Raw genomic sequence first — 15,801 nt, forward strand, 5'->3', positions numbered from 1 at the left:
CCACCAAGCTATAAAGGCTTCATGATGAACTATAACATGCAAGGGATGGAAAAGACAACTCCTGAGCTCTTCGCGATGCTAAAGGCTGCGGAGGTAGAAATCAAGAAGGAGCATCAAGTGTTGATGGTTAACAAGACCACTAGTTTCAAGAAAATGGGCAAAGGGAAGAAGGGGAACTTCAAGAAGAATAGAAAGCAAGTTGCTACTCCCGGGAAGAAGACCAAGTCTGGACCTAAGCCTGAAACTGAGTGCTTCTACTGCAAAGGGACTGGTCACTGGAAGCGGAACTGCCCCAGGTATTTGGCGGATAAGAAGGATGGCAACGTGAAAGGTATATTTGATATACATGTTTTTGATGTGTACCTTACTAATGCTCGTAGTAGCGCCTGGGTATTTGATACTGGTTTTGTTGCTCATATTTGCAACTTGAAACATGGGCTACGGATTAAACGAAGATTGGTGTCTGGTGGTAGGTGCGACATATGCCAACGGGTGGCTTATCAATGTGGGAGCCAGTAAGACATCGCCGGTGCCTGGAAACGGGATAAGGCGAAGACATGCACGCTGGCGAATCTTACCCAGGTTCGGGGCTCTCCGTGGAGATAACACCCCTAGTCCTGCTCTGCGGGGTCTCCGCATGATCACTAGATCAACACAAGTGGCTACAAGTGGCTCCTTGAGCTGTTTGGCTAGAGGAAGAAGAAGGGCAATGCTAGCTCTCCTCTTCTCTCTATGTGGTGTCTAAAACTCTAAGAGATCAACCCTTTGCATGGGTGCCCTGGGGGGTTTATATAGGCCAACCCCCCCGGGGTACAATGGTAATCCGGCTGGATGCAGGTCCAGGCCGTCAGTGTCTGTATCCGCCGGCCGCTGGGGCCCGCCGACTGGTGGGTCCCGCCGGCTGCCGGCCTCTTGGCCGACAGGCCGGCCCCACTGCCTGGGGGTCTTGTCGGCGGCTGGTCACTGTAGCGTCGCCCCTGATGACGAGGGCTTTGCCGGGGTAAGCATGGCTACAGTGCCGCCGCCTGGAGGGCTCTCACTGTAGCCTTACCTCGTCTTGTCTCCTTAATGGTGCACATACTTCGAGGGAGGGAGGTAGCCGGCTGACGGGGGCCGGCTACGTCCCAGGCCGTATGGGGGAGGCTTGGCCGCCTTCGGGTGTCTCTCTGGCTGGCGGGGCCCGCCACCTACGGGCCGTACTGACAGCCTGTCGTGGGTGGCGTCATGGTCAACATGGCAACAGTGCTGCGCCGGACGGCGCACTGTGGCCATGCGTGCTCCGGGATTCGGGGGTGGCAGGCTCTACTGTAGCCACGCCCTGTCTCATCGCCGTTATGGGGGTGCAGACTTTGAGGGGGGGACGCCTGGCCGCCTGCCAGGAGCCGGCCTTCTCATAGCCGGCTACTGGGAGTCGGCCCTTTTCGCGAGGGCCATCATAGCCTTGCCGCCTTCCAGAAGCCGGCCGGTGGGCCAGCCGGCCATAGGAAGGCGGTCATGTGTCTTGGACGCTTGAGGGCTTGTTCTGCCTAACAATTTTTGAAGAGCCGGGGGGAGCCGGCTAGGCTACCCGTGTTTATTTACTCCGACAGTAGTCCCCGAAGCTGGTTGGGCTTCGCGGCTGAAAGGAGGACGAGAAGCTCGACCAGCTTCCTATCTTGAAGAGCCAGCAGCTAGGAGCCGGCTTTGATCAGGTGAGACATCTAGGTGAGGCTTTGAAGCTTGAAGGCGGGAACCAGCTGGCGCACATGCCAGGCAGCGGGCTGGCCGCTCGCCGCCTGCGCGCCATGTGGCATCCTTTGGCTGGAAGGGCCTGCCAGCCCACGCGCGCGACGGGACGTCGCCGCAGGCCGGGGCCCGCCACCGCGCCGCAGCCCATGGGTGGATCTTCTGTGGCCCGAACAGGCCATTCGTCTTCCAACGGCAGTTTCCGCACGCCGTTATGGCGCAATAATCGCGAGACGTGGGGGAGTGGGCGCAGTTAATCCCACGTCCCCCCCCCCCCGTGCCTCGCCTCCTCGGCTTCGCCGTACGAGGCTATAAATAGGGGGAGTAGGAGGAGCGGCAGATGCTCGCACGCTCGCCCTCGCTCCGCCACTTTCTTCTTCTTCCTCCTCTCCGTCGCTGCAACTACTCACCGCCGCGCCGCTCCTCCAGTCATCACACTACCCCGCAGCTTCTCCGCCACGGGGCTGCGCTTTCGCCGCCGCCGTGCTTTCTCCTTCGGCCTCTCGCCCTCATGTCGCGTGGCGGAGACTGGGACGGCTCCAACGTCCACGACGATCACATCGACTTCCTCCGCAAGACGCGGCGGTTGCCCGGCCGGGATTATGTGCGGGTCCGTCTTGTGCCGGAGAAGGAGATCTCGCCGGCGCCAGAGGAGGACGAGCGGGTGATCTTCCGCTCGCGCTGCCTGCGCGGCCTCGGCCTGCCTGCAAGCGGCTTCTTCCGCTCCTTCCTTGAGTTTTACCAGCTCCAGCCGCACCACCTTACCCCAAACACGGTGGTGCTGCTATCTGCCTTTGTCACTTTGTGCGAGGGCTTCCTCGGCGTCCTTCCCACCCTCGAGCTCTGGGGGGAATTCTTCCAGTCCAAGCTCGGCACCGCCATGAGGGGCGTGCCGGCTCAGAGCGGCGCCTTCATCGCGATGCGGAGGCGGGTGGCCGACAATCCCTTTCCTCCCATCACGCTGATCCAGTCGGTGAAGCTCTGGCAGCAGTCCTATTTCTACGTGAAGAACGTCACTTCGCAAGGCGACTACGTCAACTTGCCGGCTTATGTAGCCGGCCCGCCGGCTGGGAGGCGGCCCCGATGGTCCTATCGGGCCAAAACACTGTCGCCTGCTGGAGCCGCCGCCGTCGCCCGACTCCGGGTACTGGTCCAGTCGGAGGGACTGACCGGGCCCGACCTGCTGGCCGCCTTCGTGGCGCGCCGGGTGCTCCCGCTCCAAGGCTGCCCTCATATGATTTGTCAAATGAGCGGCCACCTCGATCCGAGTCGGCTATGCACCAAGGAGATGCCTCACGCGGAGGTAGCTCATATGGTGAACTACCTTGCTAACTGCAAGCTCACCAACGAGTGGCAGTTTGGCAAGGAGCCGTACTCCCGCGCCAATCCCCCGCCTTCGGTAAGTTTTCTTCTCTTTTCCTCTTCATTTTCTCTGTTGCCGAGTTCTTCCTGGCCGACTCTAACCAGTCGGCTTGTTTTTGACAGAGCCCCCTCCTTCGACCGGCAGCCGGAGCCGCGGGGGTGGAATGCCAGTGAAGGAAATATGCCCTGGAGGCAATAATAAAGTTATTATTTATTTACTTATATCATGATAAATGTTTATTATCCATGCTAGAATTGTATTAACCGGAAACATAATACATGTGTGAATACATAGACAAACAGAGTGTCACTAGTATGCCTCTACTTGACTAGCTCGTTGATCAAAGATGGTTATGTTTCCTAGCCATAGACATGAGTTGTCATTTGATTAACGGGATCACATCATTAGGAGAATGATGTGATTGACTTGACCCATTCCGTTAGCTTAGCACTCGATCGTTTAGTATGTTGCTATTGCTTTCTTCATGACTTATACATGTTCCTATTACTATGAGATTATGCAACTCCCGTTTACCGGAAGAACACTTTGTGTGCTACCAAACGTCACAACGTAACTGGGTGATTATAAAGGTGCTCTACAGGTGTCTCCGAAGGTACTTGTTGGGTTGGCGTATTTCGAGGTTAGGATTTGTCCCTCCGATTGTCGGAGAGGTATCTCTGGGCCCACTCGGTAATACACATCACTATAAGCCTTGCAAGCATTGTGACTAATGAGTTAGTTGCGGGATGATGTATTACGGAACGAGTAAAGAGACTTGCCGGTAACGAGATTGAACTAGGTATCGAGATACCGACGATTGAATCTCGGGCAAGTAACATACCGATGACAAAGGGAACAACGTATGTTGTTATGCGGTCTGACCGATAAAGATCTTCGTAGAATATGTGGGAACCAATATGAGCATCCAGGTTCCGCTATTGGTTATTGACCGGAGAGGTGTCTCGGTCATGTCTACATAGTTCTCGAACCCGTAGGGTCCGCACGCTTAACGTTACGATGACAATTATATTATGAGTTTATATGTTTTGATGTACCGAAGGTTGTTCGGAGTCCCGGATGTGATCATGGACATGACGAGGAGTCTCAAAATGGTCGAGACATAAAGATTGATATATTGGAAGCCTATGTTTGGACATCAGAAGTGTTCCGGGTGAAATCCGGATTTTTCCGGAGTACCGGGAGGTTACGGGAACCCCCCGGTAACTTAATGGGCCTTAGTGGGCCTAGGTGGAAGAGAGGAGAGGAAGCCAGGGCAGGGCCGCGCGCCCCTTCCCCCACCCAGTTCGAATAGGACAAGGAGAGGGGGGCGGCGCCCCCCCCCCCTTCCTTCCTCCCCTCCACCTCTTCCCCCTCTCTTTCCTAGTCCAACATGGAAAAGGGGGGGAGTCCTACTCCCGGTAGGAGTAGGACTCCTCCTGGCGCGACTCTCCTCCTTGGCCGGCGGCCTCCCCTTTGCTCCTTTATATACGGGGGCAGGGGGCACCTCTAGACACACAATTGATCAACGATCTTTTAGCCGTGTGCGGTGCCCCCTCCACCATATTACACCTCGATAATATCATAGCGGTGCTTAGGCGAAGCCCTGCGTCGGTAGAACATCATCATCGTCACCACGCCGTCGTGCTGACGAAACTCTCCCTCAACACTCGGCTGGATCGGAGTTCAAGGGACGTCATCGAGCTGAACGTGTGCTGAACTCGGAGGTGTCGTGCGTTCGGTACTTGATCGGTCGGATCGTGAAGACGTACGACTACATCAACCGCGTTGTGTTAATGCTTCCTCTTTCGGTCTACGAGGGTACGTGGACAACACTCTCCCCTCTCGTTGCTATACATCACCATGATCTTGCGTGTGCGTAGGAATTTTTTTGAAATTACTACGTTCCCCAACAGTGGCATCCGAGCCTGGTTTTATGCGTTGATGTTATGCACGAGTAGAACACAAGTGAGTTGTGGGCGATATAAGTCATACTGCTTACCAGCATGTCATACTTTGGTTCAGCGGTATTGTGAGATGAAGCGGCCCGGACCGACATTACGCGTACGCTTACGCGAGACTGGTTTCACCGTTGCGAGCACTCGTTGCTTAAAGGTGACTGGCGGGTGTCTGTCTCTTTCACTTTAGTTGAACCGAGTGTGGCTACGCCCGGTCCTTGCGAAGGTTAAAACAACACCAACTTGACAAACTATCGTTGTGGTTTTGATGCATAGGTAAGAACGGTTCTTGCTCAGCCCGTAGCAGCCACGTAAAACTTGCAACAACAAAGTAGAGGACGTCTAACTTGTTTTTGCAGGGCATGTTGTGATGTGATATGGTCAAGACATGATGCTATATTTTATTGTATGAGATGATCATGTTTTGTAACCGAGTTATCGGCAACTGGCAGGAGCCATATGGTTGTCGCTTTATTGTATGCAATGCAATCGCCATGTAATTGTTTTACTTTATCACTAAGCGATAGCGATAGTCGTAAAAGCAATAGTTGGCGAGACGACAACGATGCTACGATGGAGATCAAGGTGTCGCGCCGGTGACGATGGTGATCATGACGGTGCTTCGGAGATGGAGATCACAAAGCACAAGATGATGATGGCCATATCATATCACTTATATTGATTGCATGTGATGTTTATCTTTTATGCATCTTATCTTGCTTTGATTGACGGTAGCATTATAAGATGATCTCTCACTAAAATTTCAAGATAAAAGTGTTCTCCCTAAGTATGCACCGTTGCCAAAGTTTGCCGTGCCCAGACACCACGTGATGATCGGGTGTGATAAGCTCTACGTCCATCTACAACGGGTGCAAGCCAGTTTTGCACACGCAGAATACTCAGGTTAAACTTGACGAGCCTAGCATATGCAAATATGGCCTCGGAACACTGAGACCGAAAGGTCGAGCGTGAATCATATAGTAGATATGATCAACATAGTGATGTTCACCATTGAAAACTACTCCATTTCACGTGATGATCGGTTATGGTTTAGTTGATTTGGATCACGTAATCACTTAGATGATTAGAGGGATGTCTATCTAAGTGGGAGTTCTTAAGTAATATGATTAATAGAACTTAAATTTATCATGAACTTAGTACCTGATAGTATCTTGCTTGTCTATGTTAATTGTAGATAGATGGCCCGTGCTGTTGTTCCGTTGAATTTTAATGCGTTCCTTGAGAAAGCAAAGTTGAAAGATGATGGTAGCAATTACACGGACTGGGTCCGTAACTTGAGGATTATCCTCATTGCTGCACAGAAGAATTACGTCCTGGAAGCACCGCTGGGTGCCAGGCCTCCTGCAAGAGCAACACCAGAAGTTATGAACGTCTGGCAGAGCAAAGCTGATGACTACTCGATAGTTCAGTGTGCCATGCTTTACGGCTTAGAACCGGGTCTTCAACGACGTTTTGAACATCATGGAGCATATGAGATGTTCCAGGAGTTGAAGCTAATATTTCAAGCAAATGCCCGGATTGAGAGATATGAAGTCTCCAATAAGTTCTACAGCTGCAAGATGAAAGAGAATAGTTCTGTCAGTGAGCATATACTCAAAATGTCTGGGTATAATAATCACTTGATTCAACTGGGAGTTAATCTTCCGGATGATAGCGTCATTGACAGAATTCTTCAATCACTGCTACCATGCTACAAGAGCGTCGTGATGAACTATAACATGCAAGGGATGAATAAGACAATTCCCGAGCTCTTCGCAATGCTAAAGGCAGCGGAGGTAGAAATCAAAAAGGAGCATCAAGTGTTGATGGTCAGTAAGACCACTAGTTTCAAGAAAAAGGGCAAAGCGAAGAAGAAGGGGAACTTCAAGAAGAACAGCAAGCAAGTTGTTGTTTAGGAGAAGAAACCCAAATCTGGACCTAAGCCTGAAACTGAGTGCTTTTACTGCAAGCAGACTGGTCACTGGAAGCGGAACTGCCCCAAGTATTTTGCGGATAAGAAGGATGGCAAGGTGAACAATGGTATATGTGATATACATGTTATTGATGTGTACCTTACCAGAGCTCGCAGTAGCACCTGGGTATTTGATACTGGTTCTGTTGCTAATATTTGCAACTCGAAACAGGGACTACGGATTAAGCGAACACTGGCCAAGGACGAGGTGACGATGTGCGTGGGAAACGGTTCCAAAGTCGATGTGATCGCCGTCAGCACGCTACCTCTACATCTACCTTCGGGATTAGTATTAGACCTAAATAATTGTTATTTGGTGCCAGCGTTGAGCATGAACATTATATCTGGATCTTGTTTAATGCGAGACGGTTATTCATTTAAATCAGAGAATAATGGTTGTTCTATTTATATGAGTAATATCTTTTATGGTCATGCACCCTTGAAGAGTGGTCTATTTTTAATGAATCTCGGTAGTAGTGACACACATATTCATAATGTCAAAGCCAAAAGATGCAGAGTTGATAATGATAGTGCAACTTATTTGTGGCACTGCCGTTTAGGTCATATCGGTGTAAAGCGCATGAAGAAACTCCATAATGATGGACTTTTGGAATCACTTGATTATGAATCACTTGGTACTTGCGAACCGTGTCTCATGGGCAAGATGACTAAAACACCGTTCTCCGGAACTATGGAAAGAGCAACTGATTTGTTGGAAATCATACATACAGATGTATGTGGTCCGATGAATATTGAGGCTCGTGGCGGATATCGTTATTTTCTCACATTCACAGATGATTTAAGCAGATATGGGTATATCTACTTAATGAAACATATGTCTGAAACATTTGAAAAGTTCAAAGAATTTCAGAGCGAAGTTGCAAATCATCGTAACAAGAAAACAAAGTTTCTACGATCAGATCGTGGAGGAGAATATTTGAGTTACGAGTTTGGCCTACATTTGAAACAATGCAGAATAGTTTCGCAACTCACGCCACCCGGAACACCACAGCGTAATGGTGTGTCCGAACATCGTAATCGTACTTTACTAGATATGGTGCGATCTATGATGTCTCTTACTGATTTACCGCTATCGTTTTGGGGTTATGCTTTAGAGACGGCTGCATTCACTCTAAATAGGGCACCATCGAAATCCGTTGAGACGACGCCTTATGAACTATGGTTTGGCAAGAAACCAAAGTTGTCGTTTCTTAAAATTTGGGGTTGCGATGCTTATGTGAAGAAACTTCAACCTGATAAGCTCGAACCTAAATCAGAGAAATGTGTCTTCATAGGATACCCAAAGGAGACTGTTGGGTACACCTTCTATCACAGATCCGAAGCCAAGACATTCGTTGCTAAGAATGGATCCTTTCTAGAGAAGGAGTTTCTCTCGAAAGAAGTGAGTGGGAGGAAAGTAGAACTTGATGAGGTAACTGTACCTGCTCCCTTATTGGAAAGTAGATCATCACAGAAACCAGTTTCTGCGAAACCTACACAAATTAGTGAGGAAGTTAATGATAATGATCATGAAACTTCAGATCAAGTTATTACTGAACCTCGTAGGTCAACCATATTAAGATCCGCACCAGAGTGGTACGGTAATCCTGTTCTGGAGGTTATGTTATTAGACCATGACGAACCTACCAACTATGAAGAAGCGATGGTGAGCCCAGATTCCGCAAAATGGCTTGAGGCCATGAAATCCGAGATAGGATCCATGTATGAGAACAAAGTATGGACTTTGGTTGACTTGCCCGATGATCGGCAAGCCATTGAAAATAAATGGATCTTCAAGAAGAAGACTGACGCTGACGGTAATGTTACTGTCTATAAAGCTCGACTTGTTGCGAAAGGTTTTCGACAAGTTCAAGGGATTGACTACGATGAGACCTTCTGACCCGTAGCGATGCTTAAGTCTGCCCGAATCATGTTAGCAATTGCTGCATTTTATGATTATGAAATTTGGCAAATGGATGTCAAAACTGCATTCCTGAATGGATTTCTGGAAGAAGAGTTGTATATGATGCAACCGGAAGGTTTTGTCGATCCAAAGGGAGCTAACAAAGTGTGCAAGCTCCAGCGATCCATTTATGGGTTGGTGCAAGCCTCTCGGAGTTGGAATAAACGCTTTGATAGTGTGATCAAAGCATTTGGTTTTATACAGACTTTTGGAGAAGCCTGTATTTACAAGAAAGTTAGTGGGAGCTCAGTAGCATTTCTGATATTATATGTGGATGACATATTGCTAAATGGAAATGATATAGAATTTCTGGGTAGCATAAAGGGATACTTGAATAAGAGTTTTTCAATGAAAGACCTCAGTGAAGCTGCATATATATTAGGCATCAAGATCTATAGAGATAGATCAAGACGCTTAATTGGACTTTCACAAAGCACATACCTTGACAAAGTTTTGAAGAAGTTCAAAATGGATCAAGCAAAGAAAGGGTTCTTGCCTGTACTACAAGGTGTGAGATTGAGTAAGACTCAATGCCCGACCACTGCAGAAGATAGAGAGAAGATGAAAGATGTTCCCTATGCTTCAGCCATAGGCTCTATCATGTATGCAATGCTGTGTACCAGACCTGATGTGTGCCTTGCTATAAGTTTAGCAGGGAGGTACCAAAGTAATCCAGGAGTGGATCACTAGACAGCGGTCAAGAACATCCTGAAATACCTGAAAAGGACTAAGGATATGTTTCTCGTTTATGGAGGTGACAAAGAGCTAGTCGTAAATGGTTACGTCGATGCAAGCTTTGACACTAATCCGGACGATTCTAAATCGCAAACCGGATACGTGTTTACATTGAACGGTGGAGCTGTCAGTTGGTGCAGTTCTAAACAAAGCGATGTGGCGGGATCTACGTGTGAAGCGGAGTACATAGCTACTTTGGAAGCAGCAAATGAAGGAGTCTGGATGAAGGAGTTCATATCCGATCTACGTGTCATACCTAGTGCATCGGGTCCAATGAAAATCTTTTGTGACAATACTGGTGCCGTTTGATTAACGGGATCACATCATTAGGAGAATGATGTGATTGACTTGACCCATTCCGTTAGCTTAGCACTCGATCGTTTAGTATGTTGCTATTGCTTTCTTCATGACTTATACATGTTCCTATGACTATGAGATTATGCAACTCCCGTTTACCGGAAGAACACTTTGTGTGCTACCAAATGTCACAACGTAACTGGGTGATTATAAAGGTGGTCTACAGGTGTCTCCGAAGGTACTTGTTGGGTTGGCGTAATTCGAGATTAGGATTTGTCCCTCCGATTGTCGGAGAGGTGTCTCTGGGCCCACTCAGTAATACACATCACTATAAGCCTTGCAAGCATTGTGACTAATGAGTTAGTTGCGGGATGATGTATTACGGAACGAGTAAAGAGACTTGCCGGTAACGAGATTGAACTAGGTATGGAGATACCGACGATCGAATCTCGGGCAAGTAACATACCGATGACAAAGGGAACAACGTATGTTGTTATGCGGTCTGACCGATAAAGATCTTCGTAGAATATGTGGGAACCAATATGAGCATCGAGGTTCCGCTATTGGTTATTGACCGGAGAGGTGTCTCGGTCATGTCTACGTAGTTCTCGAACCCGTAGGGTCCGCACGCTTAACGTTATGATGACAATTATATTATGAGTTTATATGTTTTGATGTACCGAAGGTTGTTCGGAGTCCCGGATGTGATCACGGACATGACGAGGAGTCTCGAAATGGTCGAGACATAAAGATTGATGTATTGGAAGCCTATGTTTGGACATCGGAAGTGTTCCGGGTGAAATCGGGATTTTTCCGGAGTACCGGGAGGTTACCGGAACCCCTCGGTAACTTAATGGGTCTTAGTGGGCCTAGGTGGAAGAGAGGAGAGGAGGCCAGGGCAGGGCCGCGCGCCCCTTCCCCCCCCCCCCAGTCCGAATAGGACAAGGAGAGGGGGGCGGCGCCCCCCCTTCCTTCCTCCCCTCCACCTCTCCCCCCTCTCTCTCCTAGTCCAACATGGAAAAGGGGGGGGGGAGTCCTACTCCCGGTAGGAGTAGGACTCCTCCTGGCGCACCTCTCCTCCTTGGCCGGCAGCCTCCCCTTTGCTCCTTTATATACAGGGGCAGGGGGCACCTCTAGACACACAATTGATCAACGATCTTTTAGCCGTGTGCGGTGCCCCCCTCCACCATATTACACCTCGATAATATCGTAGTGGTGCTTAGGCGAAGCCCTGCGTCGGTAGAACATCATCATCGTCACCACGCCGTCGTGCTGACGAAACTCCCCCTCAACACTCGGCTGGATCGGAGTTCGAGGGACGTCATCGAGCTGAACGTGTGCTGAACTCGGAGGTGCCGTGCGTTTGGTACTTGATCGGTCGGATCGTGAAGACGTACGACTACATCAACCGCGTTGTGTTAACGCTTCCGCTTTCGGTCTACGAGGGTACGTGGACAACACTCTCCCCTCTCGTTGCTATACATCACCATGATCTTGCGTGTGCGTAGGAAATTTTTTGAAATTACTACGTTCCCCAACAGCCAGTACCTCCCCGACCGGGCAACGGACGACTTGGACGACCTCGACTTGGGTGCGGCCGCTCTGGACGACGACGCCGTGGGGGGAGGCGGCGAGGCAGGCGGCTCCGGGTTCGGAGCCAGCTTCGAGGACTGGCCGGATGACGACGAGGCTGAAGTCGTCCTGCGCCGTCAGCCGGCGTCCGATCATCAGGGCCGGGTTCATCCGCTGCGCCGGCTGCTCGAGGCAGCGCGCAGAAACGCCGGGCCGCGCCGATCCTTTTCGGCAGTCGGCCGAAGAAGCCCAATTGTACGGCGGCGGCAACTAAGCGGGACGAGGCGGCCGCCAAGGCCAGCCGCTTCCGCAAGGTGGTGAAGCAGCCGCAGATGGTTTCGGCGTAAGTGTTAATTCTCTCACGTATTCCTTCTTCTTTTTTGTTGATATTCTTCTGAGTCCTTGTCTTGACTTAAAAAACAGGGCTCCGCTTTCTCTTGAGCGGACCGCTGCCGCCTCCGTGGTTGGAGCGGTGGGAGGATCTGCAAGCGCCCGCCGCGTGGACCCCTGTGCCGAGCTTCAAGCGGCAACGGAGCGGAATGCGCGGGAGGCGCGGGAGGCGGAGGAGCTGAGGGCGGCCGCTGCCAAGGCGGCGCAGGAGACGACGGAGGAGTCGGCGGAGGCACAAGCCGACGCAGCGACCAAGGCTCAGGCGGAGGCTGCAGCCGCAGAGAGGGCGGCGGAGGCCTTGCGTAACCGGCCTCCGCAGCTTGTCGTCCCCCTTCGCGCTGGGGCGCCCGAGATCCCGGTGCCCCCGCCGGAGGAAGCCGGTGGCGACCAGCCGGTGATGGAGAGGGAGGAGGGCGACGTCGTTGTCCTGGAGAGGGAGGCGGCACCGCCATCGCCGACAGGGGCGGACCAAGGCAGCCGGCCTAGCGCGCCGCCCATGCAACCGGCTGGAGGCGAGCCGGCTGCGAAGGCAGACCTTGTGGTCCGGTCGCCATCGCGCCAGCGCGCAGGGAAGGCGACTTCGGCACCGGACCCATAGAACGCCACGGGCTCTAGCTCGTTGGCCTAGGATCTGGAGACGGCCAGCGCCAGCTCGCCGGGGTGGACGCCGGGTGGTGGGACGGCCGTGCTGAACATGGCGGCACAAGAAGTCCGGAACCGGCTTCAATCCTAGGCCACCGTGCTGAAGCAGTATACTCAAGAGTTCCTCGCGACGCGGACGGCCATTCGGGTGAGTCTTCCCGCTTTTTTGTTTCTTGTTCTTGATTTCTTCCGTGGGGGCGCGTCAGTGCACCCACTGGGTGTAGTCCCCGAGTTCCGAGTTGGCTGCTGAGCAGACAGCTTGAAACTTCTTAGTAGACTTCGATTGCTATCTTGTTCTTATTCGCTCCTCTGTCCTATTTGCAGGACTATCACAACCTCCGCGCAGCTACCTTCAACTCCTAGGCCCGGGAGCTGAACCAGAAGACCATTGATCTGACTGAGAGCCGGAGTAAGTGCTTCATCTTTTATCTCACGTGGGGGCGCGTCAGCGCACCCACTGGGTGTAGTCCCCGAGATTCGGGCCGACTGCTGAGCAGTCGGGCCGGATCTTTCCTGGCGACTTCTTTCTTATTGCTTTTTTCTTCTTTACCATATCTGCAGAGGCCAATGCCGACCTGAGGGAGCAGTTGGGTGGGGCCCAGACCGCCCTTCGTGCCAAGGAAGCCGAGTACAACGCCTTGGCTCAGGAGCGTGACCGCTTGGTCAAGAAGCTGGTCGACCAGGAGGAGAGCCATAAGGCGGGCCTGAAGGCGGCGCAGGACAGCGAGGCCGCCCTCCAAGCCGAATACGAGACCGAGGCGGCGAGCTGGGCTGAGGCAAGGCAAGCGCTGAGCGACGGCTACGGCCAGATCGAAGATTTGGTTGATGGTAGGCCGCCTTTTTCTTCGTCCCTTTGCTTGCCGCCTGCCATTTGGTCCATTTTCTGACTTTGTGTTTTTTCTCTTCCTTTCTTACTTGTGCAGAGTACTTCCCTGGTTACTCCGTTGCCGCCAGCCAAGTCATCGAGGCCCACCGCGATGTGCAAAGGCAGGCTGGAGCTGAGATCGCACCGGATGCTCGCCGGTCGCTTGAGGAGCAGCTTCTGGCGATCCAAGCCCGCCTCCAGCCGGCTCACCGCATGCTTCGCCGTCTTCAGCGCGTTGGGGCGCAAGTGCTAGCCGCCCTCTGGCCCGGCGAGGTGGTTCCCCGTACCCCCAGTCGGACTGCCGACTAGCTGGAGGTAGCGGTTGGCCGCTTCGAGGCCTGGAAGGCTTCTGCAGCTCGGTCAGGCGCTAGGCGGGCGCTGGAGTTCGTCCAAGCTTGGTATCCTGGGCTGGATTTGGCCCAGCTGACCACCTGGCGGCAGGAGGCCAACGAGGAGCTGGAGGCGGTGCGGCCGGCTATCATCTAGCGCTCCTTAGCGATCGCCGACTACACCGACACCAGTGCCTTTGCCCCTGGGGTGAATGATGACGGCGTTGCTCAGCCGGAGGAGTGGTTTGGGCTGAACCCAGCGGATGGTGAAGACTCGGTGGAGGAGATCGACTCTAGTGACGAGGGCGAAGAGGAGGAGGGAGAGGATGGTGAAGACGTCGTGCCAGACGGTGGAGCAACCGGCCAGCCTCAGCTTGATCGTGCCTCCAGCAACGAGGCGCGTGCGAGCGCACCGCCTGCAGCCGGTGATGATCAAGCCGAGACTCGCCAGCCGGCCACTCCTCCAGCCAGCATTGCCGTCTCCACTGACCTGCCTGGCTCGTCTGTTGCACCTTTGGCCTGATCCGCCACCTTTGCTTTCCTGTTTATTACTCTTTGAACAATATTTGTTAAGTTTGCGCAGTTCCACCCACTGGGGGTGTATTCAAACTATGTTGAATGCCGGCCTTTCGAAGGCCTTTTGTGTAAATATAATCATGCATGTGCTTGGCTTCCGATTGTATTTGCTTTTCATCCTTTTGGCTGTTTCCTTTGCCGCCCTCCCTTGGTCGCCGCCTTCCCAGCCGGCCAGCTGCTCTGCAGTCTGTGGCTGGGGAAGGGCTTGGTCGTTTGGGAGGGCAAGTACTCTAGCTTTCTTAGATTGTAGCAAGGTCAATGGGAAGCCGGCCAGCCGGCTATTCTGACAGCCGGTTGGCGGGGTGGGAGGCCGGCTTGTGTTTACTATTGTGTATGCTCCGGCTCGGCGTTGAACTTGTCTTGCCGAGACCTCGTCAGTCGGCAGCTCTCTGTTTACCAGGAAGTTGAGGATGGGTTGGGCCCATGATGGAGCCGTGACTTCTTCTATTGCCAATACGGCTACTGCGACTATGGTGGGTGGGTTGGGTGGTGAAGAGTTGGAGTCGGCCACCGCCTGTTGTGTCGTTGCAGTCCCCGGGCCGACTGCTGCAGTCCCCGGGCCGGGTTCTGAAGTCCCCAAGCCGGGTGCGACTACAGCAGTCCCCGGGCCGCCTGTCGAAGTCCCCGAGCCGCCTGCTAGGTTCCCCAAGTCGGATCCGACTGCATCAGGGTCAGGCGGTACGAAGATGGAGTATGATTCTGGAGACGGCTTGACAGACGGTTTGAGGAGGCGTTGGAGAGAGACGCCGGTTGGTAAAGCTTGTCGGGTGGAGCCGCTTCATGCCAGGGCATCTGCTTGCTCGTTGTCGGCCCGTGGCATGTGGAGGAACTCGCATCCTTCAAAGTATCCGCTGATTTGCTAAACGAGGAATCGGTAGCTCGCCATGTTTGCGTCCTTGGCATCCCAGTCGCCAGATGATTGTTGGACTACCAAATCCGAGTCGCCATAGCACAGGATCCGGCGGATGCTGAGCTCTTTGGCTAGCCGGAGCCCATGTATGAGCACCTCGTACTCGGCCACGTTGTTGGAGGCGGCAAAATGAATTTGCAATGTGTATCTGAGTTTGTCGCCCTTGGGAGAGGTGAGGACGATGCCGGCTCCCAAGCCGGTGCGCATCTTGATCCATCGAAGTGCATCCGCCAATGAGTAGAGTCGGGAGCCGGCGGTAGGTACTGGGTCTCGGCCCAGTCGACAAGGAAGTCGGCCAATGCTTGGGACTTGATGGCGGTGCGAGGCTGGTAGAAGATCGTGTAAGGAGCCAGCGCGATGGCCCACTTGGCCACCCGGCCGGATGCATCCCGGTTGCCTATGATCTCGGCAAGCGGGGCAGTACATACGACCGTGATGGGATGCTCTTGAAAGTAGGGCTTCAGCTTCTTGGCGGTGAAGTATACTCCATAGCACATCTTCTGGTAG

This window comes from Triticum aestivum, chromosome 7D (genome assembly GCF_018294505.1).
Source record: "Triticum aestivum cultivar Chinese Spring chromosome 7D, IWGSC CS RefSeq v2.1, whole genome shotgun sequence".
NCBI lineage: Eukaryota > Viridiplantae > Streptophyta > Magnoliopsida > Poales > Poaceae > Triticum > Triticum aestivum.